This window comes from Oryx dammah, unplaced genomic scaffold (genome assembly GCF_014754425.2).
Source record: "Oryx dammah isolate SB20612 unplaced genomic scaffold, SCBI_Odam_1.1 HiC_scaffold_12, whole genome shotgun sequence".
In the NCBI taxonomy this organism is placed as follows: Eukaryota; Metazoa; Chordata; class Mammalia; order Artiodactyla; family Bovidae; genus Oryx; species Oryx dammah.
Genome location: NW_024070196.1, coordinates 12,530,508 through 12,555,916, shown reverse-complemented (window position 1 = coordinate 12,555,916; position 25,409 = coordinate 12,530,508). Strand labels below are relative to the sequence as shown.

At 46.0% G+C, this 25,409-nt stretch overlaps 1 long non-coding RNA gene across 1 annotated transcript; it reads left to right on the top strand.

Annotated features, from left to right (window-relative positions):
• The first annotated feature begins 3,677 nt into the window (after positions 1-3,677).
• On the top strand, positions 3,678-7,451 carry LOC120870879. Its single transcript, XR_005722882.1, has 3 exons — positions 3,678-3,742; positions 4,611-4,684; positions 7,004-7,451. It is a non-coding gene; the product is annotated as an uncharacterized LOC120870879 (long non-coding RNA).
• Positions 7,452-25,409: the final 17,958 nt, after the last annotated feature.

Genomic DNA, 25,409 nt, shown 5'->3' with positions numbered 1-25,409 from the left:
ACACGGGTTCAATCCCTGGGTTGGGAAGACCCCCCAGAGAAGGCAATGGCAACCCACTCTAGTATTCACCTGGAGGATTCCATGGACAGAGGAGCCTGGTGGGGTTACATGGGGTCACAAAAGAGTCAGACACAATTTAGTGACTAAACAATAACAGACTATATAACACCAACAGTGAACTGTAATGGAAACTGTGGACTTTAGGTCATTATGATGTTATTAATACATTGTAAGTATACCAGTTGCAACAGTAGTTATTACTCTGGTGGGGGAATGCCAGTAATGGGAAAGCTATGCCTGTGTTGGGGCAGGGAGTATATTGGGACTCTGTATCTTTCTCTCAGTTTTGTTGTGAACTTAAAATTGCTCTAAAAAATTAAAATCTTGAAAAAAGAAGAACACTTAAAAAAGGTTAATTTTTCTTTCTCATGGGGGAGAGGGGACATAAAGAATTATTTTGTAGCCAAATTAAAATTTAAGAAAATTAATACTGAAACACAGGCCCAATTTTAGACTTATTTCAGGAAAACCTTATAGAGAAAGCCAAAGGACATGTAAAACTGAATTACTCTGATAACATTTTTAAGCTGTAAATTCAAATAATTTCAATGTCTTCTTGGCTGTTGCCAATATGATTTTCTTTTTAAAATAATGTTAAAGTGGTTTTAAAAAATAACATTTTTACCCACTCACCCTGGGAGCTCCAGAATGTTTACTATATGAGTTAACTTTTAGTCACAGCTTTGTCTTACTTCTTACTTTTCTGTTGATCAGATTCTAAAGGGAAATAAGTGATGTGTGTACAATTTGCTGCTGCTGCTGCTAAGCCGCTTCAGTCATGTCCGACTCTGTGTGACCTCATAGATGGCAGCCCACCAGGCTACAATTTGCTGGTATAGCCTAATTGGGAATGTAAGAAATTTTATTCTAACACTGGGTCTGATCCTGGTTTTTCTTCTTCATTTGCATGCAGGACTGTTACCGCATATAACCAGTTCCTTTAAAAATTCATCTATTGTCAAGCATGGAGTGGTAAGTCCAACATTTCTCAGTGATTGTTTATATGTAGAGTTTAAATGATTGCATACTGCTTTGTCGTTATTAAATTGAAAACAAACAAACTGGAGCTGAATGAAGTTGTTAATATGTTCATTCACGGAACATTTATTTTTGAGTGCTTATTATACATTTAGCTTTCTTCCAGGTGATGGAGATATAAGATTGCCAACATTAGTTGTGAGATAATGAATCTCTGCTTCTTTCACAGTCATGAATTTTTCCTCTTTCCCATGTGTGACAATAACTATACATACTACATTGACAGTTAAAAACAAAAGCAGCTCTTCTCTGATTGAAAACTCAAATAATACACAGAAACAGAGACAAGGTAAAAGTTACCTGAAACCCTCCCCTCCTCCCAGGGATGAACCACCACTAATGTTTTAGTCATCTTCCTTAGAAAGCTCTCTCTATACTTACGTGTACATAAAGATGCTCACAGTGGGCCTCCCTGGTGGCTCCGTGCTAAAGAAAACAGCAGTCAGTGCAGGAGACATGGGTTCGATCCTTGATTCGGGAAGACCCCACATGCCGCAGAGCAGCTAAGGCCCTGTGCCACAACTGCTGAGCCTGTGCTCTAAAACCTGGGAGCTGCAGCCACTGAAGGCCTCCTGCCCAGAGCTGGTGCTCCTCAACAAGAGAAATCAGGGCAATGAGAGGCCTCGGCGCCACGACGAGAGAGGAGACCCTGCTCACCACAGCCAGAGCAGAGCCCACGCAGCAACGAAGGCCCAGCACAGCCAAACAATTAAAAAGGTTTTTAAAGACGTACACAGTCTGGAGAAGGAAATGGCAACCCACTCCAGTACTCTTGCCTGGAAAATCCCATGGACAGAGAAGCCTGGTAGACTATCGTCCATGGGATCGCAGAGTCGGACATGACTGAGTGACTTCTCTATAGACTTCACTGTATATAAAACAGGTGACTCGGTTCACTTTGCTGTACTGCAGAAACTAACACAACACTGTAAATCAACTATACTCCAATAAAAAATTAGTTTGAAAAAATGTTAAAAAAAAAAAAAGATGTACACAGTCATACACATAGAATACACTGATGGGATCCACTGTCCTCTGTAATCTGCTTTAATCATTTAAGGTTTTCATGGACCTCCTTCAGTGTTAACATAATCATAATTTTAATAGATATATAATATTCTATTGACTGGATGTATCATTTTAAAAATATGCCATATTGCTGGGCATTTAGGCTTTTCAAATTTGTAACTTACAAATTATGCAGGAATCAGTAAATCTGAATGTAAATTTTTTATAATTGTACAATCATCATCTCAGAGTACTTTCCCATAGGCAGAATTCTTGGGTCAGAAGGGATACTTATTTTAAATTCTGATATATGGCCAAATTGCCTTTTAGAACACTGGTTTTATGAAACAGCAGCCCACAGGGGTGCCTGTTTTCCTATATTTTTTCTAATGCTGGCTTTAAAAATAATTTTAATATTTTCTAGTTTGATAAAAATAGCTCAATCTTCTTTTGATTTTCATTTATCATTGAGGTTGAGCATCTTCTGTTTACTAGTTATTCATACTCTTTCCTTGAATTATAGTCAGTTCTCATTATTCAAGGTAGTTATCTTTTTGAAAGTCTCTACTAATGTGACTCAGGGAATACGAACTATTGCTCTTAAGAGAAATATAGGGTCTCTTTCCTGTGAGCCTCTGGTCATACAATTTTCACCAACTGGTCAATACGTAAGTTTGTTTTCCCTGTGTTTCTGATTAACAGCACCTTAGTTAACATATATTGTTGGTTCATTAGCATTGATCCTACAGCACTATAACTTGTGCCTGCTGCTGCTGCTAAGTCGCTCAGTCTTGTCCGACTCTGTGCGACCCCATAGACGGCAGCCCACCAGGCTCCTCCGTCCCTGGGATTTTCCAGGCAAGAGTACTGGTGTGGGGTGCCATCGCCTTTTCCGAACTTGTGCTTATCTAACAATCCTATTTTCCCTGTAAGGCACGTCAGCCTTCTCGCACTTAGCAACACTAAGCAGCATATCAGCACTGCACCCGGGGGCCGTTTAGAACAGTGAGGTCATTAACAAAAGACACAAAAAGCCAGAAGGTGTGGCACTAGATGGGCTGCAAAAGGGTCACTTGTTTACAGGACCAGAACTGAAACAAGAAGGCAGAGTGTGCCCTTGTCCGGCCTCCACCAAGAACATGCATGCCAAGTGACTCAAACTGTTTGCCACTTTGGGCTTGTCCTTGAATGATCTCAAAAGCACTGTGAGTATTGATTTTGAATGGAATCCATGAACAATGAGGATCGATGGTATTCACTTCCTTTGACCACCTTTCTATTGGGGTGTTTAGCTTTTTCTTAACTACTTTGCATAAGTTATTTGCATATAAGGATAGTTATGTCATATTTGCATATAAGGATAGCTATTTGCATATAACGATAGCTGTCCAATTTTATAAGTATTTTCTCCAATTTTGTCTTTTCACTTTAGTATTAGTATTTTACTATGGTGGCTTTTGACAGCAGTATCAAAGTGCCTTTTGAATGGGGAGGACAACAGTGGAAAACGAAGTGATTAAATTTCTATTGTTGTGAAACTGGTTGATATTTGTTTTCATCTCTTCTTCATAGGCGCACCAAATTCTGTCTGGGGATTTTCCTCCAGCACGTCCTCCTCCAGGTTATGAAAGACCATGTAAGTCTGATCCGAAACTACCACTTTACATCCACATTTTGCTTTTAATTAGGATCTTTATCGGATAGTTTCATACCTTCCAGAGTCTGAAGCCATTTTAAGGCCTTTTGCATTTCTGCCTCCTTCCTCCCATCACACACTTTATTACTTCATTGTACATACCTCTCCCTGGAGGAGGGAATGGCAACCCACTCCAGTGCTCTTGCCTGGAGAATCCCATGGACGGAGGAGCCTGGTAGGCTACAGACCATGGGGTCGCAAAGAGTCGGACACAACTGAGCGACAAACACACATACACACACCTCTCCTAGCCTAAATGGAAGGATGGTAGGAGGCAGACATAAAAACAGAATTCCCACAGAGGCATTTGACAGCGGCAGCTCCGAAAAAGACTGTACGTGTGAGAAGGCTGTGCTGGTGGCAGAAGTTGTAGATGGGGGCAGGTGGGCGGTGTGCGTGTGAAGTAGGCAGTGTGTATGGCTGCTGCTGCTAAGTCGCTCCAGTCGTGTCCGACTCTGTGCGACCCCATAGACAGCAGCCCCCCAGGCTCCCCTGTCCTTGGGATTCTCTAGGCAAGAACACTGGAGTGGGTTGCCATTTCCTTCTCCAACGCGTGAAAGTGAAAAGTGAAGTCTCTCAGTCGTGTCCGACTCTGTGCGACCCCATAGACGGCAGCCCACCAGGCTCCTCCGTCCATGGGATTTTCCAGGCAAGAGTACTGGAGTGGGGTGCCACTGCCTTCTCCTAGTGTGTATGGAACTATTGATTAAAAAATGGTTTAGGAATGTTAGTACAGTTCATCTATCCATATTGTAATATACTTTACCATGAGAACCTAACCCACTAGCAGTCTGTCTCTTTACGTTAGGTGTGAGAATTAAAAAGCCAGCACCGAAGAACCTGATGAAGTACAGTCTTCTAAGGAGAGAGTTCCTGAAACATGTAAGAATCTTTTTGCTTGTCACCCAACAGTGGCTCCTTGGGAGTGTCAATAATTCTGCACAGTGTATCCTCGAGGGTGGAGGTGTGTGTATGTTTAGAGTCGGTGTGAAGGTAATCCAACATTTACGGTCACGTGACACACAGAAAAAACTGGAAACAGACTGTTTTGATAAGCAGTCTTCCCAAAAGTATCGTGAACATTTCTTGTGTAGCTCTCTTATTTTGGAAACAAGCCTCAAAGAGGCTTAGAGGGACTTGAACTTCTCTTGTACCGTCTAAATGCTCACCAGTGACGGCAGGGATCTGCTGGATTCCATCCACCTCGTGCGAAAAAGGCAATAAGTTCTCAGACTGTCCTTCCCTTTTGGGGACCCACCCTGGGTGCCCAGTATCCTGGATTCACCCTCCTCACGTGCCCATTCTGCCACCCTCTATCTACTGGCCCTGCTCCCCTGACATGGCCCTCGAGAGCCCAGGCTTCGTCTTGCCTGCTCAGACTTTCTCCAAACCGGTAATTTTAAGCAGGAGGTGACAATGGGATTCTTCCTCTATCTTAAGAGTTCTAGCAGAGACTTCTAGAGAAAGAATAAAAACTGGTTTCTACAAGCACCCTACTAACTTCACTTCATTTAATAGAAAAGTTACCAGGGGGCCAGTGTCCCCAATGTACAGGGCACAGGTTCCATACCTGGTTAGGGAACTAAGATCCAGCCTAAAAAAAAAAAAAAAAGATTAAAAAAAAAGTTACAATGACTTTTGCTATCTTATTACTTTTGCTTATTAAGATTTCTCTTTAAATTGATTTTAAAAAATGTGGCCTCACCCTAAGTAATTATATTTATAGCACCATCAGTTTGGTATGCTAGTTATGTGCATTAGAAAAAAAAAAACAACTCTGACCATTAAAATAAAAAGTGTTATTCAAGTACCACCTAACATTATCACAAGAACTACCAGTACAGACAGTATAGATAGATATCACTTGGGAAAATGCTAGTCTGTGGGCACCAATTAGCTTATCTGATATATTTAGCTATCAGGACAGGGTTGAACAGCCCACTTCAGTTTCCAGGTAACTAGAATGGTGGTATTCCAGAAATGGCGTATTTGTCTTCGTTTTTTTTTTTTGCCTTAGGACTTGATAACTTTCCTAGCGAAGGAGGGCAGGGCTGTGGTAAGCTGTGGAAAGAATTATTCCGGGGCATTTGAAGCTGGGCAGTCCACTGAATGTCATATTATGCAGATAGCCAGGGACCTCCCTTCACTGAAGGGTTGGTGCAGGCTTCTAGGAAGGGTAGCTGATTTCCTGAAAGTGTATTTACTGCTAGCTGGCCTCCTGGGAGTTGCCTGGGAGAATCATTAACTATTGTTAAATAAATAAGTCCCTCTCGCTGCACAGAGTTGTACTCGTGCCAAGCCATTCCACTGCCAGTGTCCGCAGCTGTTCGGGGGAACAGTTGTCTGTCTCTTCGAGGGGCTTCCCCACTCTCCCTCCCCTAAAGTGAATGTTCTATACTCACAGTAGCCTCTTTTAAGTCAACAATTCCCGACAAATTAATGACATTACATCCTGCTCTTGTTTTTATGGTGCAACCATAAGCTGAAAGTTCAACACACACAGACACACCCCACACAGTTAACACGGGCTCCTTGTTTGGGAAACCTTGGGCCTAAAATTCTGAATAAAAGAAATTACGATTTTTAACTTATGATAAAGCAAAATCAGTTTTTATATTCTACATCAGTAGCAAGTAGGGACTGAATGAAGTTTTCAGCAACAAGTAAGGACTGAATGAAAATTTCAACCATCATGAACGATATTTTCACTTTAAAAAGTATTTGCTTGGTGTCTAATGCCTTTGGTAGCCATCTTCTAAATATTTATATTTCTGGGTTCTATCTTCAAGAAGTTCATGATGTAACACTGGCAAGTAGAGAAATACACACCCAGGGCTATCTGGACTAAAAGGATAGTAGGGAAGACAGGGGAAAGAATCTTACCGCTAAAGGATGATTAAAGGGCAGCAGCAATAGCAGCAGTGAACGGGTGCCGTTATTGATTCCAGGAAATCAGTGGTTCGGTTATTGATTCTAAGAGTTCTTGCCCCCCTTTCCTCTCCTGCTTATTGATCTGGCCTTCCTGACACAGACACGATATATGAAATAGACAAATTAAAGGAGATGGAAGAAAATGCAGGAACAATCCCAATTTCTGCTCCTTATCGATGTATTGGCAATTTAATTCCCAACTGTGCAAGAACTAACCTTAGCGGATGGGCGAGTGCTGACAACCGGGCCATTTTTTTTTTTTCCCCCCAGTTTCGTGAACCAAGTGATTCTATAAGCAAGACTAGTTCATCTGGAGGCTCAGAAGCTGATCAAGTCGTTTATATTCGGAAAGGACCATTCTTGTCATTCGTTTAGCTGAGTTGGAAAGCGAAGCCACAAAGTTGGCGGCTCCGAGCCTGCTTAATTAACGACTTGGAGGTATGAGTGGGCCCGGGAAGACACGGACCTAGGCAGGTTGGTTTTCTTGGGCACTTCCCGGACTTCAAAAGCCTTCAGCCCTCAATTTGTTTTTTCTCTCAAATTGGAAGAGGGGACCAAAGTTATCGTTATACTGATCATTAAACTTTCCTGTAAAGACTTGGAAGCAGGCTTCTCTGCAAGAGCCACAGAAATGGTGGTGTGGCCCCGACAGCTGTCGGCTCTAGCATCCAAGGAGCCAGTGCCGTCCATCTGGGCGCCCCAGGCGGGGAAGGGCGCAAGGGCGTGAGAAAGGCTCTTTTGTATTCAGAGCAATCGTCGCCTGAGCCGCAGCCTCGCACAACCAGCCTCGCACAACCCGTCTCTCACAACCAGCTTCCTTCCCCGCGAGGCGCAGCGGAGAAGCAAGTTGACGGGAGGGGGCGGCTGGCGGTGCGGCGGGGGCGGGACCTGGGGGCGGAGCGAATCGCAGCCTTTCCTGTCCCCGGGTCCCTCCAGAGGGGCCTCGCGTCCCACAAGCCCCGCCCACGTCGCGCCCCGCCCACATCCCAGCCCCAGCCCCGCCCCACCGCGGTCTTCCTCTGGGGAGTTCCTCGGGCTCTGAGTTCCGCCCCTCTCTCGCCTCTCCTCCTCTCCAGGTCCGCCTCCTCCCTCCACGATCCTCCTCCTCCTCCGTGCCGCGGTCCGCCGCCTTCTCCGGCTCCTCCTCCTCCAGTTCTACGACCCTCCTCGACTGCATTCCCAACTCCCCCTCTGGCCCCACCCCGGCTCGACGTGCCAGTCCCTCACCCCGCCCCGCACTGCCCACGACCCCGCCGCCCCGGCCTGGGCCTGTGCCGAGCGCTCTGGAGGGAGGTCACCCCTGCGGAGACCCTATGAGGGGGAAGCCATCGCCGCTGTCCTGGGAGCCAAGGGCCCCCGCGCCTGCTGTCCCACCGAGAGGAAGGCCGAATCTCGTGTGGTTATGGAAGTAGCTGCCCCCTACCCCTCTTCCTCCGCACCCCACTACCCTCCTCTGCCTGCTGCCGGATTTACTCCCGTTTAGCAAACAGACCTTCTCCACATGGTTTCTGTTAAATAGAAAAGGTAATTAAAAGTCGCACCACCACCTCTACCTCGTCCCTCCCCCAACCCTTCCCAAACCTCCTAGTGGTTATTTTTGTTCTTTAGCCCAGGTTAGGCTAAGTACTATCCCCGAAAGCCTTCTGGTCTGATTCCCAGGATCTCTTCGTATGGTTTCCATTAAGGGCGCCAAACTGCTTTAAAACTGCTGCCTTGGAGCCACTCAGAAACCTCCAGGATTTTTGCCCTGGCCAGCTTCATGGAGAAGCTCTTGAGCAGAGGGAGGTAAAGGCCTCTGTTGAATGTCGACTTAAAGAATGCTGCTGCTGCTGCTAAGTCGCTTCAGCAGTGTCCGTTTTTGTGCGACCCCATAGACAGCAGCCCACCGGGCTCCTCTGTCGCTGGGATTCTCCAGGCAAGAATACTGGAATGGGTTGCCATTTCCTTCTCCAGACTTAAAGAATATTCACAATCTAAAAATTGAGGCTTATATTTTATTTGGTGGGCAATTTAAACACTTCAAGCCCAGGAAACAGCATGTCAAGTGACATAGAGAATTGCTCAGAAGAGGCGAGGGGAGGAGCCCAGTTTATAGGAAGTTTTACAGCAAAGGGCAGTAGTCTTGACTATCAAATGATTATTGTTAACTAAAGAAAACCAGATATCCTAAGTTAAGGAATTTAGTGCTTTTCTCTGTATGGGAAGATGCATGAGTCTGTTGTTATTGTTCAGTTGCAAAGTCATGTCCAACTCTGAGACCCGGTGGACTGCAGCACGCCAGGCTAACCTTTCACTGTCTCCCAGAGTTTGTTCACATTCATGTCCATTGAGTTGATGATGCCATCCAACCATCTCATCCTCTGACACTCCTTCTCCTCTTGCCCTCAGTCTTTTCGCAACATCAGGGTGCTTTCCAGTGAGTCAGCTCTTCACATCAGGTGGCCACAGAATTGGAGCTTCAGCTTCAGGATCAGTCCTTCCAATGGATATTCAGTGTTGATTTCCTTTAGGATTGATTAGTTTGATCTCCTTGCAGTCCAAGGGACTCTCAGTTCTTTTCCAGTGTGCATGAGTTCTAAGTCGCTTCAGTCATGTCTGACTCTGTGCCACCCTTGGGACTGTAGCCCACCAGGCTCCTCTGTCCATGGGGATTCTCAGGCCAAGAATATTGGAGTGCATTGCCATGCCCTCCTTCAGGGGATCTTCCTGACCCAGGGATCCAACCCGCATCTCTTATATCTCTTGCATTGACAGGCAGTTTTTACCACTAGCGTCCAGCACCACAATTCAAAAGCATCAGTTCTTCAGTTCTTAGCCTTCTTTATGGTATATCTCTCACAACTGTACAGGACTAGTAGAAAAACCATAACTCTGACTATTTGGACCTTTGTTGGCAAAGTGATGTCTCTGCCTTTTAATATGCTGTCTAGGTTTGTCATAGCTTTTCTTCCAAGGAGCAAGTGTCTTTTCATTTCCTGGCTGCAGTCACTGTCCGAAGTAATTTTGGAGTCCAGGAAAATAAAATCTGCCACTGTTTCCACTTTTTCTCCTTCTGTTTGCCATGAAGTGATGGGACTGGATGCCATGATCTTAGTTTTGGGCTCACTGAAATCATTCCTTTCATATGCATCTCAGTGATGTGGGGCCAATATCTTGTTTGTTTTTTTTTTTTTTTTACATCCTGAGCATCCTTGGGAGTGGCTGCAGCCTAATGGCTGCCAGGTCTCCTTCGGGAGTGCCCTCAGGGCTTACATTGGAGGGCTGTGATTCCTGATAACTGTTACTTTCTTGTTTACTGATATGGCAGGAAATACTCCATTTCTCATGAAGGTCTAATTGCCTAATGCTCCTGGTCTTACGCGTTAATTAATGTTTTACTATTCCAAGGAAATACAGTTCTCTATGTCAATAGGTGTTATTCGTTCTTTCAGTATTTGTGGATTTTTTTTTCTTGCTGTATGCAGGCATAGCTTATTAGAATAACACTCTTTAAGTTAAAAAACCCGATGTGAACAGTTTTAGAGATGATTTTGCAGACTAACCTGGCCACAGAAATTCAGTTTAGCCAGCAACATTTATATGGTTGGGTCTACACCGTCTCCTTTGCTGGGCCCCATTCCTCTACCAACCCCCACCCCCGCCCCATAAAGACAAAAAAAATGTTAGCTTCTGGAAAAATAGTCCCTTAATTGGGGTTGGGGTTTGTGGTCTAAGAAAAAAGGGAGCTGATAGGTTTGTAGAATCACAACGTTGTAACTGAAAAGTTCCTTGGAATTCATCACGAATAAGTCTGTCAGTTTATTGAGGAGCCTCCCAAAGTGTAGGGGTTAGGGACAATCCACATGGCTCATGAGTAAAGGACTAACTCAGAACTGGGGCTGATGTGGGGAAAGACTTGGACATCAAGTGCTTTATCATGGACAGAAAAAGGACTGATCAAATTCAGCTCAATTGTAACACATTCTCCCTGTTTCTCTCTCCTGCCTTTTGCCCTGCAGCTAACTCCCTCCTGCTCTGGGTCTTGCCTATTTGGGGAGTTTCAGCACTTTCTTCCATCCCATAACCTAGGCTTCACTCCTTTCTTTCTCTTTTTCCTTCCTTCCTAACCCTCCAGCCCACCTGAGCCCCATCCATGAGATTTTTATTTGGATTCTTAAAATGAAACCAGGTGCTACATAAAACAAAAGCAAAGTAATAACAAGGAAAGACTATCCAACGCCTAAGGAATGTGCTGAGTTTTATGACTCAGGCTGTCCTGGCAAAGAGCTCCGACTTACCCAGAGAGGTGGGTGGGCAAGGACCATACATGGCAGCCTCAGCCTCCCCAGATAGGCATGGTCAAGGCTGCCCGTGACTCACCGCCCTGAACCAGAGACTCTTGTTCTTTGTGAAACAAGACTTCCCGAGACTAGAGCCAGAGGATCATCACATTTTCCCGAAGAGGCCAGTTCAGGCTGACATAGCAGGGGCCACCCTGAGGTTTGGAGGGGAAGGGAGCCTGGGCAGAAGGCCATCCCTGGGAAAGAAACCAGCTCGATGGACTTGGGCTAGGGTTTTGGTGCCTTGAAGTGATGAGTAAACTGCAAATTGACAGGAAACCCAGCAAGAATTGTTCTGGAGACAATGGCTTGGGAACTCCAGGTGGCAGGAGTGTCTTGGAGGAGGAGAGGGTGGCAATGGTGCTGGGAGCCCACGGTGACAGGGGCACGGGGCGGGGGGAGTTCCCCTTGACAAGTGGTGTGAGGTGCGGAGTGCAGCTAAAGTGGATTGGAGGCTGGCAGAGTTTCTGGGGGGTGCCCTGGCCCATGTGATCAGGAGGAGTAGATAAGAGCAGCGTATCTACATAAACACCCCAGGCACTCAGGCACACGTCTTGGAATTCTGAGAATTCTTCTCCAGTGAGCACAGTAACGGGCTGAGGTGTACATTTTTTCTGCTACTAAGGGGCAGGCGGAGAGAGCTGAGAGAGCTAGGGCACCCGACTCTCCTGGCAGAGTGGGGGGAGGGGTCTGAACTTGGGGGACAAGGGTCTGTCGGCGCTCCCTTCATTACACAGGCCCTGGCTCCAACGGAGACCCATAGAGCTTCCTCTGGTGTCCGCCTCCCCATTTAAGGCTGTCACTTTCTGCATGAGAATGCACCTTGACCGGCATAAATGAGATCCCACGCAGAAGCCTCATGGAGGGCAGCCTGATTTCCCCCTTTTCTTCCTTTTTTTCCCTTCTCCTTGCCGGTGGAATACCATGTCAAAAAGCTACAGTGACTGTTCCGTAATGGCAGGAAAAGCTCTGCTTAACTTTTTCATTAAAATCTACTTACCTGGAAAAATAAAGTCTTTTAAGGACCATGACTACATAAATATTTACAGTGTGAACAGGCGTCACTCTTGGTTCCGAGGGAGAATGGGCTCATTCAGTTTTATTTATGATGTGTCACTCCAGTGAATGACATCCGTCATCTGGGTCGGCCCTACACTCCCTTCCACTGAAGCATGTTTATGGAGTGATTATGCCTGCAAATATTTGCTATATTTAGTCCCTCTCCTCCCCTAACCCCCTCTTAGCCTTTTTTTAACACCCCAAATGAGCAAAAAGCCAAGCTTATGGTCTTGGGAAGATTTGAACCCTAATGACAAGGCGCAGGGGCTGGAACAAGCTGTGCAGAAGCATTTGACGAGTTGGGAGGCAATTAGAGTGGGAAGGATGAGTTATTACAGCATCACCCCCACACGAAGGTGCTTTGTGGGGCCTGCGGCCAGCAGGTGAGGGCTCTCGGCGGGGCGTGATGGGGTTTGACAGGTGATGGCCACAGCCCTGAGTGATGAATGCAGATAGATCCCGGTGGAACTTTCCTTCCCAGGCAACTTTCTTGGGACAAGACCCCACAAGCCCTCAGATCTGTCACCGTGCACCCTGAGGGCTCTGGGGGCAGGGGTTGGTGGGAACTCTGTGACCTCAGCTGGGTCAAGGTTGCTGGGGTACCCTGAGTGGGCCACACTTGGTCTCTGGCTGGGGGCACTGGAGCTGCCCTCTATCAGCTGTGGAGAAGGGAGGGCCCCCTCTGGCTTCTAGCTTAACAGCTGCACATGCCCGCTCTTGGCATTTCAGGCTGGACCTAGGCTTACTTCAAGGCCCAGTGCCTGCCTCCGGTCAGCTTGGCCACCTATTGTTTATCCTGGGAAGGGCTGGGTCTTGGCAACGGGGCCTGAAGTGGTGCCCGCATTTTATTTTTAGAGATGGGAAAATGCTTGCTTTTTGGCAGCCACTCTTTTTCTGGCACACATCAGGATGGCGTCAAAAAGTTCAACCGAGAGATTCCAAGCCCTAGATTCATGGTGTGTGTCATCACAGGCAGTAGGACCATGGGCCTCTCAACAGAAGCCTCTGCAGAGCCTGAGATCTCTCATCAGCAAGCCTCTTGAATGAAGTGGGTCCCACTGGCTTCATCCTGGCAGCACGAGGCCTTTAGTCCTCCACCCTCTTAGCCTAGTCTTCTAACGAGCCCCTCTTCAGAGCCTCAGCTGGCCTGAAATGTCAGAGTTCTTACCTCTCTTCAGCTCCTTCCCTACCAATTCATAGTCTAGTCCAACTCGGTAGACAGAGGAAGAAAAAGCGATCAGTCTGCTAAACCCGACGTTCACCACCCCTTCTCAGAGTCACTGTCATCGTCATCGTGGTGACTGGTGCGAGGCAACCAGCTTCCACAGCAAGAAGAGCATTACCACACCCAGGAAGGGCATTTTCAGATTTTACTAGAATTATTATTTGTTCCAGCATGGTCCATCCTAGAACGTATTTTTGTAGGTCCTGTGATTACAGCTACTGATAGTTTATCTGAAAGCATTTTATAAAGTGTAATGACATGTTATACAAAGGTAAAAAGGAATGGATATAAAAGTAAAGAATTAACTTGCATTTCTGATTTTTCTTTATCCCCAACCTTTTAATAAATTACTTTTTAATTACAAAAATAAAAAATTAATATAACTCTCCTTTGCCCCCTTGATTACCTTTTGGATTCATTTTTCTTCTTGCTGGAGTACACCCTCTGGTAGGTTTTGCTCTCTCCACCAGAAAGTACCTGTGGATAATAAATTTTCCTGAAGGCTTTTATGTCTGAGACTTCATTTTCATCTCTCTCCAGTATTAAAAATTTGGCTTATTATGAAGCTCTAAGTTCATATTTATTTTTTCTTGAGCATATCGAAGCCATTTGCCCTATTTTTTCTTTTTTTGAAACTTGATTGATGATTGATCTGACTCATTCTTTTGTAGACTCTTTTAGGACTGTCTTTGTCACCATGATCTTCTGGAGTTTTATTATGATATCTCTATGTGTTAATTTAGTTTTTAAGCTTATCCGTCTCAATACTGATAGGCTCTTTCAATCTGAGCGCGCAAGCCTTTAGTTCTAGTATGTGGGGTGCTGAGGAATAAGCCAGAAAGGTTATATTGACCTATATAATAAAGTTCTGGGGAGAGAGAAGGGGTCATGTGGCCTGAACACTGGGGCACTTGTAAGGGGTTCTGAAGAGAGGGAGAAGAGTAAGGTTTGGAAGAATTCATTGCCAGCGAGGTGAGGAAAATGTTGTCAGAGGAGCTTTAAGATTTTGGATATACATCAAGAATGTACTCCCTTCTTTGGTATTTTATGAAGAAGCTGAAGCTCGAATGGTTGTTAATTATATTTTTTTCTATGAAACTATTTTTCTGTGATTTGATGCTGAAACGGAACCACAAGACTCTCTTGAGTTAGTATGAGTTATAAAACAATTATTTTTTATAAAATTTTAAGCAAATATCTTTGTTTCATTCTCTCTCCTCACTGACCTTCTTCCTCTTCTTTTATATAATGAGGAAACGAAATTAGATGTTTCAAAGTCTTGCGTTTCTCTGTAACTCTCTTTCTCTCTTTTGCTCATCCTTCATCTACCTACCTAAATATTCTTTTTTATGACTAATGGCTTATAAGAAGTGTAGGCAAATAGTTGGTTCACTCATTTCTGTAATCTAATTTGTCACCAAGTGAGCTGTCCTGAGCAGATCATAAATTTGGATAAAGAAGACGGCACAGTGACCAAGCTTATAGCAGGCCAGGACCCTTGGCTTAAGCTCTGGTGTAGGAAGCTCTGCCAACCCCCACCCCACCCACACCATAGTCGCTTACTATTCTAGCCTGAGGAATTCATTCCATAAATTCTCCTGGGCCACCCATTGGAGCTGATATGTGGCATACAGGAGGGAGACTTGGAAAAGGCTCAACCCCAAAGAGCATCTTTGAGCCAACAAAAGCAGAAGATTCAAACAAAATTAGGTTCTTCTTCCATAAACATAATTGTTGGGTCAGTTTTTATTTATCATGTGCATGTCTTACTTTTCGGAAAGCACAAAAGATGGTTAGTAAACATTTTAAAATATGAAGAATATAGGTGTTAACATTAAAGGTCCAAATTCTCCTAGGAGGTTTGGCTTGTGTGGGGGCTGTTTCTTCCACTTCTGATATACACACTAACGTGGTTGCTGTGAAGAGACAATAAGCATATGCAGCCTGTAAACTGAATTACTCACTCTCCTGACTGAACTGTGATTGGCGCTTGAGCGGACTTCCCTGGTAGCTCAGCTGGTGAAGAATCCACCGGGAATGCAGGAGACCCTGGTTCAATTCCTGGGTTGGGAAGATCCCCTGGAGAAGGGATACGCTACCCCACCCCAGCATTCATAGCTTCCCTGGTGGCTCAGCGGTAAAGCATCTGCCCACAGTGTGGGAGACCTGGGTTCAATCCCTGGGTTGGGAAGATCCCTTGGAGGAGGGCATGGCAAGCCACTCCAGTATTCTTGCCTGGAGAATCCCATGGACAGAGGAGCCTGACAGGCTACAGTCCATGGGGTCTCAAAGAGTCAGACACGATTGAGCAACTTAGCACACAGCACACAGGGCTTGAGTAGCCCCAACTACCGTGCAGCCCCAGTGCCCTGAAAGATTCGGACCTCCTTGTTGATAGATGCCAGTGGCACTCTCACTAGCATCTGAGGCCTGCCTAAGTAAGTAGAAATGCAGTATATCCTGTGAATACCATTTTGGTGTGTCGTCCTTTTCAGGTCACTCCAAACATAGTGACTGAACTTTGGAGGGAGATGCCTGCTGGTCCTGGGTTAGCCCCAAGATGGGGATGAACTCTCAAGTGGTAGAAGCCTACCAGGATCAGCTCTGCTGACCCCTGTCTTCTAGACTGAGGAATTGTTCTTCGGAGATTCTCTAGGACCACCCAGTGATTTGATGTGTGACATAGGGGAGAGAGATTTGGGAAAGGCACCAACATAGCACTGATTATCGACAGCAGCACCTCAGAGAAAGTGAGGGCACACGATGTGAGCAAAATTAAGGTCAGAGTCTTCTATTTTTAATGAGCGATCTGTGATGATCTTTTATTTATTTTTTGCCATGTGGCCCTGTGGGATCTTAGTTCCCTGATCAGGAATCGAACTGGCATCCCTTGCGTTGGAAGCTCAGAGTCTTAGCCACTGGACCGCTAGGGAAGTCCCTCAGAGTCTTCTGAGAATGTAGGGCAAATAGTGAAAACCATTCATGTGGATCCTCAAGGGAATCGGGTGTTTCTTCAAGCTGCTATCAGCATTTCTTCTTTTCTGGAGTGCAAGATTTCCTCCGCTTTGTGTGTAACCTCTGTTCTATCTGTTTCCAGGCAGGGGCGTGTTTTCCAAATTATAGATCTCTCCTGCCTTCCTAAAAAAAAAAAAAAAAAAGTGTGAGGTTTTTAAAACTGCACTGTACTGAAAAAGAACCATGCATTTGCTTTAAATTTTCAGGATACTATATTTTCAAATTTTTGTTACTCTATAATTGTGTCTTCTCTCTAAATTTCCTACACTTTCCTTCATCTTCCCACCAATGTTTATGTTAAACAGTGAATGCTCTATACTTTTGTAGGTAAAGACACTTCTGGAATTTGGTCCCCATGAAGAGAATCCAACTTTATTTATCATTATTTTTTAATAACTTAAAAAGTATTTATTTGGCTGCACCAGGTCTTACTTGCAGCATGCAGAATCTTTAGATGCAAACTCTTAGTGGCAGTGTGTGGGATCTAGTTCCCTGACCAGGGTTTGAACCCAGGCCCCCTGCATTGAGAGCCCAAGTCTTAGCCACTGAACCAACAAGGAACTCCTGAGAATCTAATTTTAAAGGGAGAAACTCTGAAATAATCACCACCCCTTGTCTGGAAAATTTAAGTTTTCATAGAACAGCGTTTGTAAAAGGCCTACCTCCAGAGAAACATGTGACAAGTATCTGGCCGATGCCATCACTGTAACGCACTCCCCTTAAAAACCCTTCCATTTTTACTTGCTCTAATTTACTGTTTTAATGGAAGAGCCCACCATGGTGACACATACACTCTTGTTTGTCCAAGTGTGAGGCCCTGCCAGATGGTCTTCCTCAGAAGAAACGCTTTCAATATGATAATGTTTATATTTGTGTTTCTGGCCTGAATTAATAATTTTCTCATGATATTTAATAAGAAACAGATTATTTCATTTCCAACTCATAAAACCCTGTACCTTTCTTTCCATTATGTCTGATGAGAGTTATTTTCTTCCTGTTGGCAAACTGGCAGCGGGTGTGAGCAGGATCGCTAAGTTGTAGCTCTTTTGCCTCAACTGGAGTGTGTACAGTCCAGAAGAGTTGGAGATCCACTGCTCCGTATAAAGGCAGACTTTGCAATGCATAAAAGCGACAGTCAGGTAGCATGAGACCAGGCCTCCAACGCAAACAATCTCTGCTGAGTTTCAAGGTTAGAGCCCCGTGGTGTAGTGTTCTGGATGTTGGTAACTGAGGCTGTCCTCTCTGGCCATATCCATCACGTTTTGTTTTGTTTTATTAAAGTTTAAGTCCCTTGGACTGCAAGGAGATCAACCCCGTCAGTCCTAAAGGAAATCAACCCTGAATATTCACTGGAAGGACTGATGCTAAACCTGAAGCTCCAATACTTTGGCCACCTGATGCAAAGAGCTGACTCATTGGAAAAGACCCTGCTGCTGGGAAAGATTGAAGGCGGGAGGAGAAGGGGATGACAGGGGATGAGATGGTTGGATGGTATCACTGACTTACTGGACATGAGTTTGAGCAAACTGCAGGAGATGGTGAAGAACAGGGAAGCCTGGTGTGCTGCAGTCTGTGGGGTCGCAAAGAGTCAGACAGGACTGAGGGACTGAACGCAACAAAATTTATTTTATTTATTCATTTTTAATTGGAGGATAATTGTTTTACACTGTTGTATTGGTTTGTTGCGGAGAAGGCAATGGCACCCCACTCCAGTACTCTTGCCTGGAAAATCCTATGGATGGAGGAGCCTGGTAGGCTGCAGTCCATGGGGTCGCTAAGAGTTGAACACAACTGAGCGACTTCACTTTCACTTTTCACTTCCATGCACTGGAGAAGGAAATGGCAACCCACTCCAGTGTTCTTGCCTGGAGAATCCCAGGGACAGGGGAGCCTGGTGGGCTGCCATCTATGGGGTCACACAGAGTCAGACACGACTGAAGCGACTTAGCAGCAACAACAGCAGCAGCATTGTTTTTTTTTTTTTTTTTTTTAATATTTTTGGCTGCATCATGCATCCCTAAGGACCTTCATTACCCAATGAAGAATGGAACCTCCTGCAGTGGATACAGAGTCTTAACCACTGGACCCCCAGGGAAGTCCCTCCATCATGTTTTTTAAGAGACCTATCATATTGCCTTCTAACCCTTCAGCTTTTCACACTGGAGTCCTTATTTTATCATCCTGGGTATAGTAGAAAGGTGCGAGCAGGGATAGCTTTCCATTCCTTGACTATTTGTTTTTGCAATCCTCCAGACTCTTGTAATTTAGTGTGCTGTCTGTGCTTGGCCACTCTGTCATGCCCGACTCTCTGTGAGCCCACGGGCTGTAGCCCACCAGGCTCCTCTGTCCATGGAATTCTCCAGGCAAGAATACTGGGGTGGGTTGCCATGCCCTTCTCCAGGGGATCTTACCAACCCATGGATCAAACCTGGCTTCTGCTTTGCAGGCAGATTACCGTCTGAGCTGGAGGGCAGTTGTATTTAGAAGTACTACTGACTTTTACCCACACAGCCCATTTCCTGCAGATGTCTTTGACTGACAGAAACTTGTCCAGGGAGACAGCAAGAGCAGGGCATGAAGACAGACTGGATGTACTTCAAAAGATGAATTATGCCAGAAAATGATGTGGAAAATTGGTGTGGAGTATGGCTGGGATTCTAGATTACTCTTCTCTTCTTCAAAGGACTATGAAGTGGGGATCAGGAGAGATTAGGGCTCCCCGCGAAGGAAAGGAGGGTTCAACATCTTTAGGCAAGTATGAGGCACATGCGATTTTTTTCTTTCACTATCAAAGTTAATAGGGCTTCCCTGGTGGCTCAGTGGTAAAGAACTTGCCTGCCAGTGCAGGAGATGCGGGTTCAATCTCTGGGTCGGGACGATCCCTGAAGAAGGAAGTAGCAACTCACTCCAGTATTCTTGATGGGAAACCCCGTGGACAGAGGCACCCGGTGAGCTACAGTCCATGGAGTTGCAAAGAGTTGGACCCGACTTCATGACTAAACAACAACAACCGAACTTGATGCAAGAGTAGACGCTTCTCCTTGTCACCAGCTGCTCACCAGCAATTCATTCTGGAACATGTTGGAATTTGGTTTCCACTCTTAGCCTGTCACTGACGCTGCATCCTGAAAGATCACCAAGGGCCAGCAGATCATCGGTCAAGGCTGTGGGATTCAACCTCCACCGCCTCTTCCTTGGGGATTCCGCTTAGAGGACCCTCTCACCACAGCTCCCTGGAAGCGCTGTGCTTTGCCGTGACTTCTCTAATTGTTGCTCTTTGGATCCCGTGGTGCCTCCCCCTCCTTCCCCTGGGAAGTTGGCGTCTCCCAAGGTTCTGTCTTTGGTGCATTTGCTGCTGTTGCTCTTGCTGCCGTGGTGTTATCACCTGCCCCACTGGCTCCAAAAACCACCTTTGGGCCTACAAGCCTGATCATGAGCTTTGTCTGAGCTCTAGAATAACACTTTCCAAAACCTTTACAACCCGAGAATGACCTACTCAGAGAGGAAATTACTTCTAGACCTTTGGCAAGGATGCTGAGGCCCTGCACCCAGATGTTAAGAGGGGAAAGACAAGAGAGATTCATAAAATACTTGGCAGATAAAATGAACAGGACTTTGATGCATTAGCTGTCCAAAGAAAGGGAACAAGAGAAAGGAAGAGGAGAGATAGAAGGGGGCAAAGTTGACCCCTGTAACTTGGAGGGTGGGTGTCCCTTATTGATCTAGCCCAGTGGTCCCCAACCTTTTCAGCACCATGGACCGGTTTTGTGGAAGACAGTTTTTCCACTGACTAGGGGCAGGGGGATGGTTTGAGGAAGATTCAAGCGTGTTACATTTGTTGTGCACTTTACTTATGACATCAGCTCCACCTTGGGTCATCAGGCATTAGATCACGGAGGCTGGGCACCCCCTGTCTAAAGAGCACGTGGTTAAGCGGCACATCTCAGGGAGAAGATGGTGGTTTCAGTCTAGCATATCTGAACCTACCACGTCTCTCCGCCCTTTTCATTCTCCTTCCCTATAGCACCGCTAGGATTATCTTCCTGAAATACAGGTCAGATCCTGCCATTGTCCTTCTCAATGTTTTTTCTTAGTTCTTGTTAACTAAAGAGTCGTTTAGATGTTCAGACTCCTTAACAAGGGACTCAAAGCCCTACCCAAGCTGGCTTTGTTTGGTTTCATTATCATCTTCTAGCACAACAGAGCCCGCCATGCGGTTTCTCACCTTCTTGCTTTTCCTCAAGCTGTTCTCTCAATCTGGAATGCCCTCCCCACTCTTCCCGCCTCGGAGAATCCTACTCAGTCTTGAGACTGCAGTTGGCTTTCTCCGTTCCCCGGAAAGCCTCCTGTCACCCTGGTTGTAAGTAGTCACTCTTTATTCAATATTTCTATAGCAATATATGCGTATTTTTTTTCCTGGTATTATAGTGCATTTGTTCAAATGTGCGTTTCTCCTGTGGGTTGGCAGACACTTTAAAAGGGGCTTCCCAGGTGGCTCAGTGGTAAAGAATCTGCCTGCCAGTGCAGGAGATGTGGGCTCCATCTCTGGGTCAGGAAGATCCCCTGGAGGAGGAAATGACAACCCACTCCAGTATTCCTGCCTGGAAAATTGCACAGACAGAGGAGCCTGGCGGGGTACAGTCCATAGGGTTGCAAAAGAATCGGACACAGCTTAATGACTGAGAACCACACATCCCAGCAAATGCCTAAATGTCAGGGACTATGTCTCATTTATCCCTGTTTCTTACCAGCTGCCAGCACATAACTTTCCACGTATCGATTGCTCACTAAATAATGAAAGAAAAGGGAGAAATTGGTCAAGGTTAGAGTGGAAGTGGCGGAGAAGGCAATGGCAGCCCACTCCATTGTTCTTGCCTGGAGAATCCCAGGGATGGGGGAGCCTGGTGGGCTGCCGTCTGTGGGGTCACACAGGGTCGGACACAACTGAGGTGACTTAGCAGCAGCAGCAGCAGCAGCAGCAGCAGAGTGGAAGTGGAGTCTGGGGTCTGGGGGAAGAAGTGATGGGTTGTACAGGCTTCCTTTAGAACCTGGCAGCTGGGATGGGAACTCTGGGTTGTGGAGAACAGGTGCAGAGAATAATAATGAGGGAGGCAGTGGATTATGGGTAATGTGAGTGGTTCATATATGAAGACAGGATCCCATGACACCAAATCATAGTGAAAGTGTTAGTCCGAGTCGTGTCCAACTCTTTGCGACCCCATGGACTGTAGTCTGCCAGGCTCCTCTGTTCATGGGGTTTTCCAAGCGAGAATACTGGAATGGGTTGCTATTCCCTTCTCCAGGGGATCTTCCCAACCCAGGGATCAAACCTAGGTCTCCTGCATTGCAGGCAGATTCTTTACCATCTGAGCCGCCAGGAAAGCCCCACAGAATCATGGGTGAACACAATTTAGCCTACCTTATGGGCAGACAGGCCAAATCATAATGTCCCTTCATCAACAGGGAATTTTTATTCTGCCCATTTAAAAAGACACATAGCCTCGTTGTGTAACCCAAACCCTTGCATATTCAGTGATGGCTGCTGTGTCTTTGTCTGATGCCATAAAGAGATGGGACCTTGACCAATAGTATGATGATGACCCATTGCTATGCCCATTTATTTAATTGTAGAAAAGATAGTCAAGAGGGTATTCTCTTAATAAGATTTCTTCGACCCTTAATTATTTTTTTCACATGATACTCTTTCATTAGCCTGTATTTATTTTTAGCAGCACGCAGGAAGAATGAAAAATGTTACCTTTTAATAGTGTGTATCCCAGCATAACACAATTCTTGGTCTTCCCTCTGGCTGCTCTCACACAAATGCATGCCTACTGTGTTTATATCTGCACCGTACGCTGTGCGTGCTGTCTGTGCATGTCCTGTGTAACCATGCCTAGCCCAGTCTCCCTTAGCAAAAGCACCGCCAGTTGTGGGTTGTTGGCGCTGTTTAGTCTCTGCCATGTCTGACTCTTTGGCAACCCCATGGACTGCGGCCCACCAGGCTCCTCTGTTCAAGGGATTCTCCAGGCAAGAATACTGGAGTGGGGTGCCATTTTCCTCTCCAGGGGATCCTGCATTGGCAGACAGATTCTTTACAGTTGAGCCACCAGGTAAAGCCCAATTGTGGGTTACAGGTGGAAAAAAAAAAAGATGAAATACCTTGAACATTTCAATTTTCAATTGGGGGCTTCCCTGGCGGTCCAGTGGTTAAGAATCTACCTTGCAGTTCGAGGGGCATTGGTTCGATCCCTGGTCCAGGAAGATCCCACACGGTGTGGAGCAAGTCAGCCCATGCGCCAGAACTACTGAGCCCACGCACTGCAGCTACTGAAGCTGGCACGCCCAAAGCCCATGTTCCGCAGCGAGAGACGCCACCACGAAGAGGACACCACAAAGAGCAGCCCCTCCTTCACAATCAGAGAAGGCCCGTGTGCAGCCAGAAGATTAAATAAATAAATAAATCTCTACAGAAGTTTTCAATTAGCTATATTTCACCAGAACAGATACCTCCCTGCTCAGCCCCACGTTCGTCCCTCTGGGAGGTACAAGCATAGAGAAAATGCCAGGTGAATGCAACTCCTTTATTCTTAGATGAGTTCTGGCTGCCATCCCCTTTCTGGACCAGTGTTCACGATCAGTTAGGACCTCTGAGAGCCACAGGGATGCCTTTTGCTTGGGCGTGAGGCTGGCCGCGAAGCCTGAGGTGTGGCTGTTCTTCCCTGGCTTCGTGTGGGCGCGCTCGCGGCTGTCCCAGTCTAGAAGGCTCTTTGAGGTGGGGGACAGCCCATGTCCCTGTCAAGCAATTTCCTCTCAGTCAAGTCCCAGAAGGACTCGGTCTCATTAGAGAAATCAAAAGGGGAACTCCAGAGGAGGGAGGGCTCTAAAGAGATTTTATAGTTTCTTTCTGGCTCTCCAGGTGGGAGAGCCTTTATTAATACCTGCTGCTCAGGTCCACCTCTTTCCTTCCGTGGCACCACAAGCCAACACTCTTCCCAGCTCCCAGTGGGGGAGAGGAGAAAGTCTTCAGGCTCACCTAACAGGTTGGATGTACAGCCAACATTGGTTTAGAGGCCAATAAAGGGATGTCAACATTTATGCCAAATATGACTATCTTATCGGATACCGATGGCTCTGCGTCTCACAGACTTACCTGCTTTTTTCCAGCCTTCACTGCAGCAACCAACTCCGGTCAGGTGTGGCTGACAGCACCTCCCCTCGGCTTCACCAGCAGTCTCTTACGTGCTGCCCCATTGGCTTCTTTGCCGCCTCTGCGGCTGTCTGTGGGGAACTTCTCAGTCATTCCAAATCATGGGCAGAATTGACACACACTGCGGCTGCTCGGGCCCCTTCTCCCTGCTCTCATGTGACTTGTCAATCCCGAGACACTTGCACGGCTCCTCAGGAGGTTCCCACAGTGACGCAATGCCAGTTGTTCACTGCAGTGACTATCTTGCCAAAGCGCCCTGGGATTGGCTTTCCCCTCTTACCTGCTTCACTCTTTCTAGTTTCCCACTTTTGTTTCTGGAATTACTTCTGAAAATAAATCTCAGGGTTCAGCTTTTTAGGGGAACCCAGAAAACACCGAGATAAAAGAAGGGGGCAGACTATAAATGCAGATCAAACCCATTGTGTGGAGAATGTTCTAACAGACCTTCTATTTGAAGAGGGACATAAGGGAACGAGGGGGCTTGATTGTCCTTTGTAATACACATTGAGAAGTCTGTGGACCACTATTTAGAAATTGCAGTTAAAAATAGAACTCTAAAGCCAAGTGATGACATTTCCTATCTAGAAATCTTTGAGACTGGAGAGACATCATTCTGGAATTCAGGCTGGAGGATGGCTAGATAAATGTCCCTGGTTCTAGCCCCGTGTTTGCTCTTGACTTACTTGTCTGATTAGGGGCATAGGTCAGTAATTTTCCTGTCTCTGGAAAGTACGTGTCGTCTTTCCATCCAATGAACGTGCCTGTAAGCACTGATAATGTGCTTAGAATCCTTGGGTCCAGAGTCTTTCTAAACAAGTGACAAAATGAGAAGAATATATTCTTTAGGTTAAAACTAAAGTGTCTTTCATTACCTTTTAAAAGAAAACCATTTGCTCTTCTCCAGAAAACACCGGACACGTGGTTGGCAGAGAGCTTAGCAATCACAGCGGCACCAGTCACCTGGTGGAGGCTGGAAGCAAGTGGTGGGAAAGGGAGGGGGTGGAGTGAGAGGCGTGATGATGGCCAGGGTGAAACCTTTCCATCCCACTTGGCCACCCCCAATCATCTAAGCAGATTAAGTACCCATAGTTGGGTGAAGCATTTTGTTGTTGTTGTTTAATTGCTAAGTTCTGTCTGACTCTGCAACCCCATGGACTGCAGCCCACCAAGCTCCTCTGTCCTTGGGATTTTCCAGGCAAGAATACTGGAGTGGGTTGCTATCTCTTTCTCCAAGGGATTGTCCCCACCCAGCGATGGAACCCGCGTCTCCTACTTGGCAGGCAGATTCTTTACCTGAGCCACCTGGGAAGCCCAAGCCACTCTCAAGATGACTGCAGACGATCCAAGCATGGTCCCTAATGTTTAATCAGAAGACATACATTGTAGGTCTCCCAAATTCTGAAGTGGGCAAAAATATATTTTTAGGCATTGTTTTCTCCCTTAAGTCTGTTGTGGCTTGAAAATGTTGAGGTGCCATTGTTGCTATAAGTGCCTTGCGAGGGTTCTGTTTGGTGACCACTTCTGCTTCAGACTGACTTTTGCTTGTTCAGCAAGGGTCATGGGATCATCATACATGTTATCTGTTAGGGTGGGAAGGGATCTTAGAGACCATCTAGTTCAATCTTTTTATAAGGTGCTTCCGAGTCAGACTTCAAACTCGGGTGATCGAACTCCACGGGAATGTTTTATGGTTGGAAAACCTTCTCTGTCATCCAGACATTCTCACTAAAGAGGCTGGAAGACCACCTCTAGGGACTGGTATAGGGGAAAATAATTGAAGTATGAACTGAGATAGATTCTCTGCTCAAGTTCTATAATTCTGTTGAAAACAAATTAACTTACACTTAC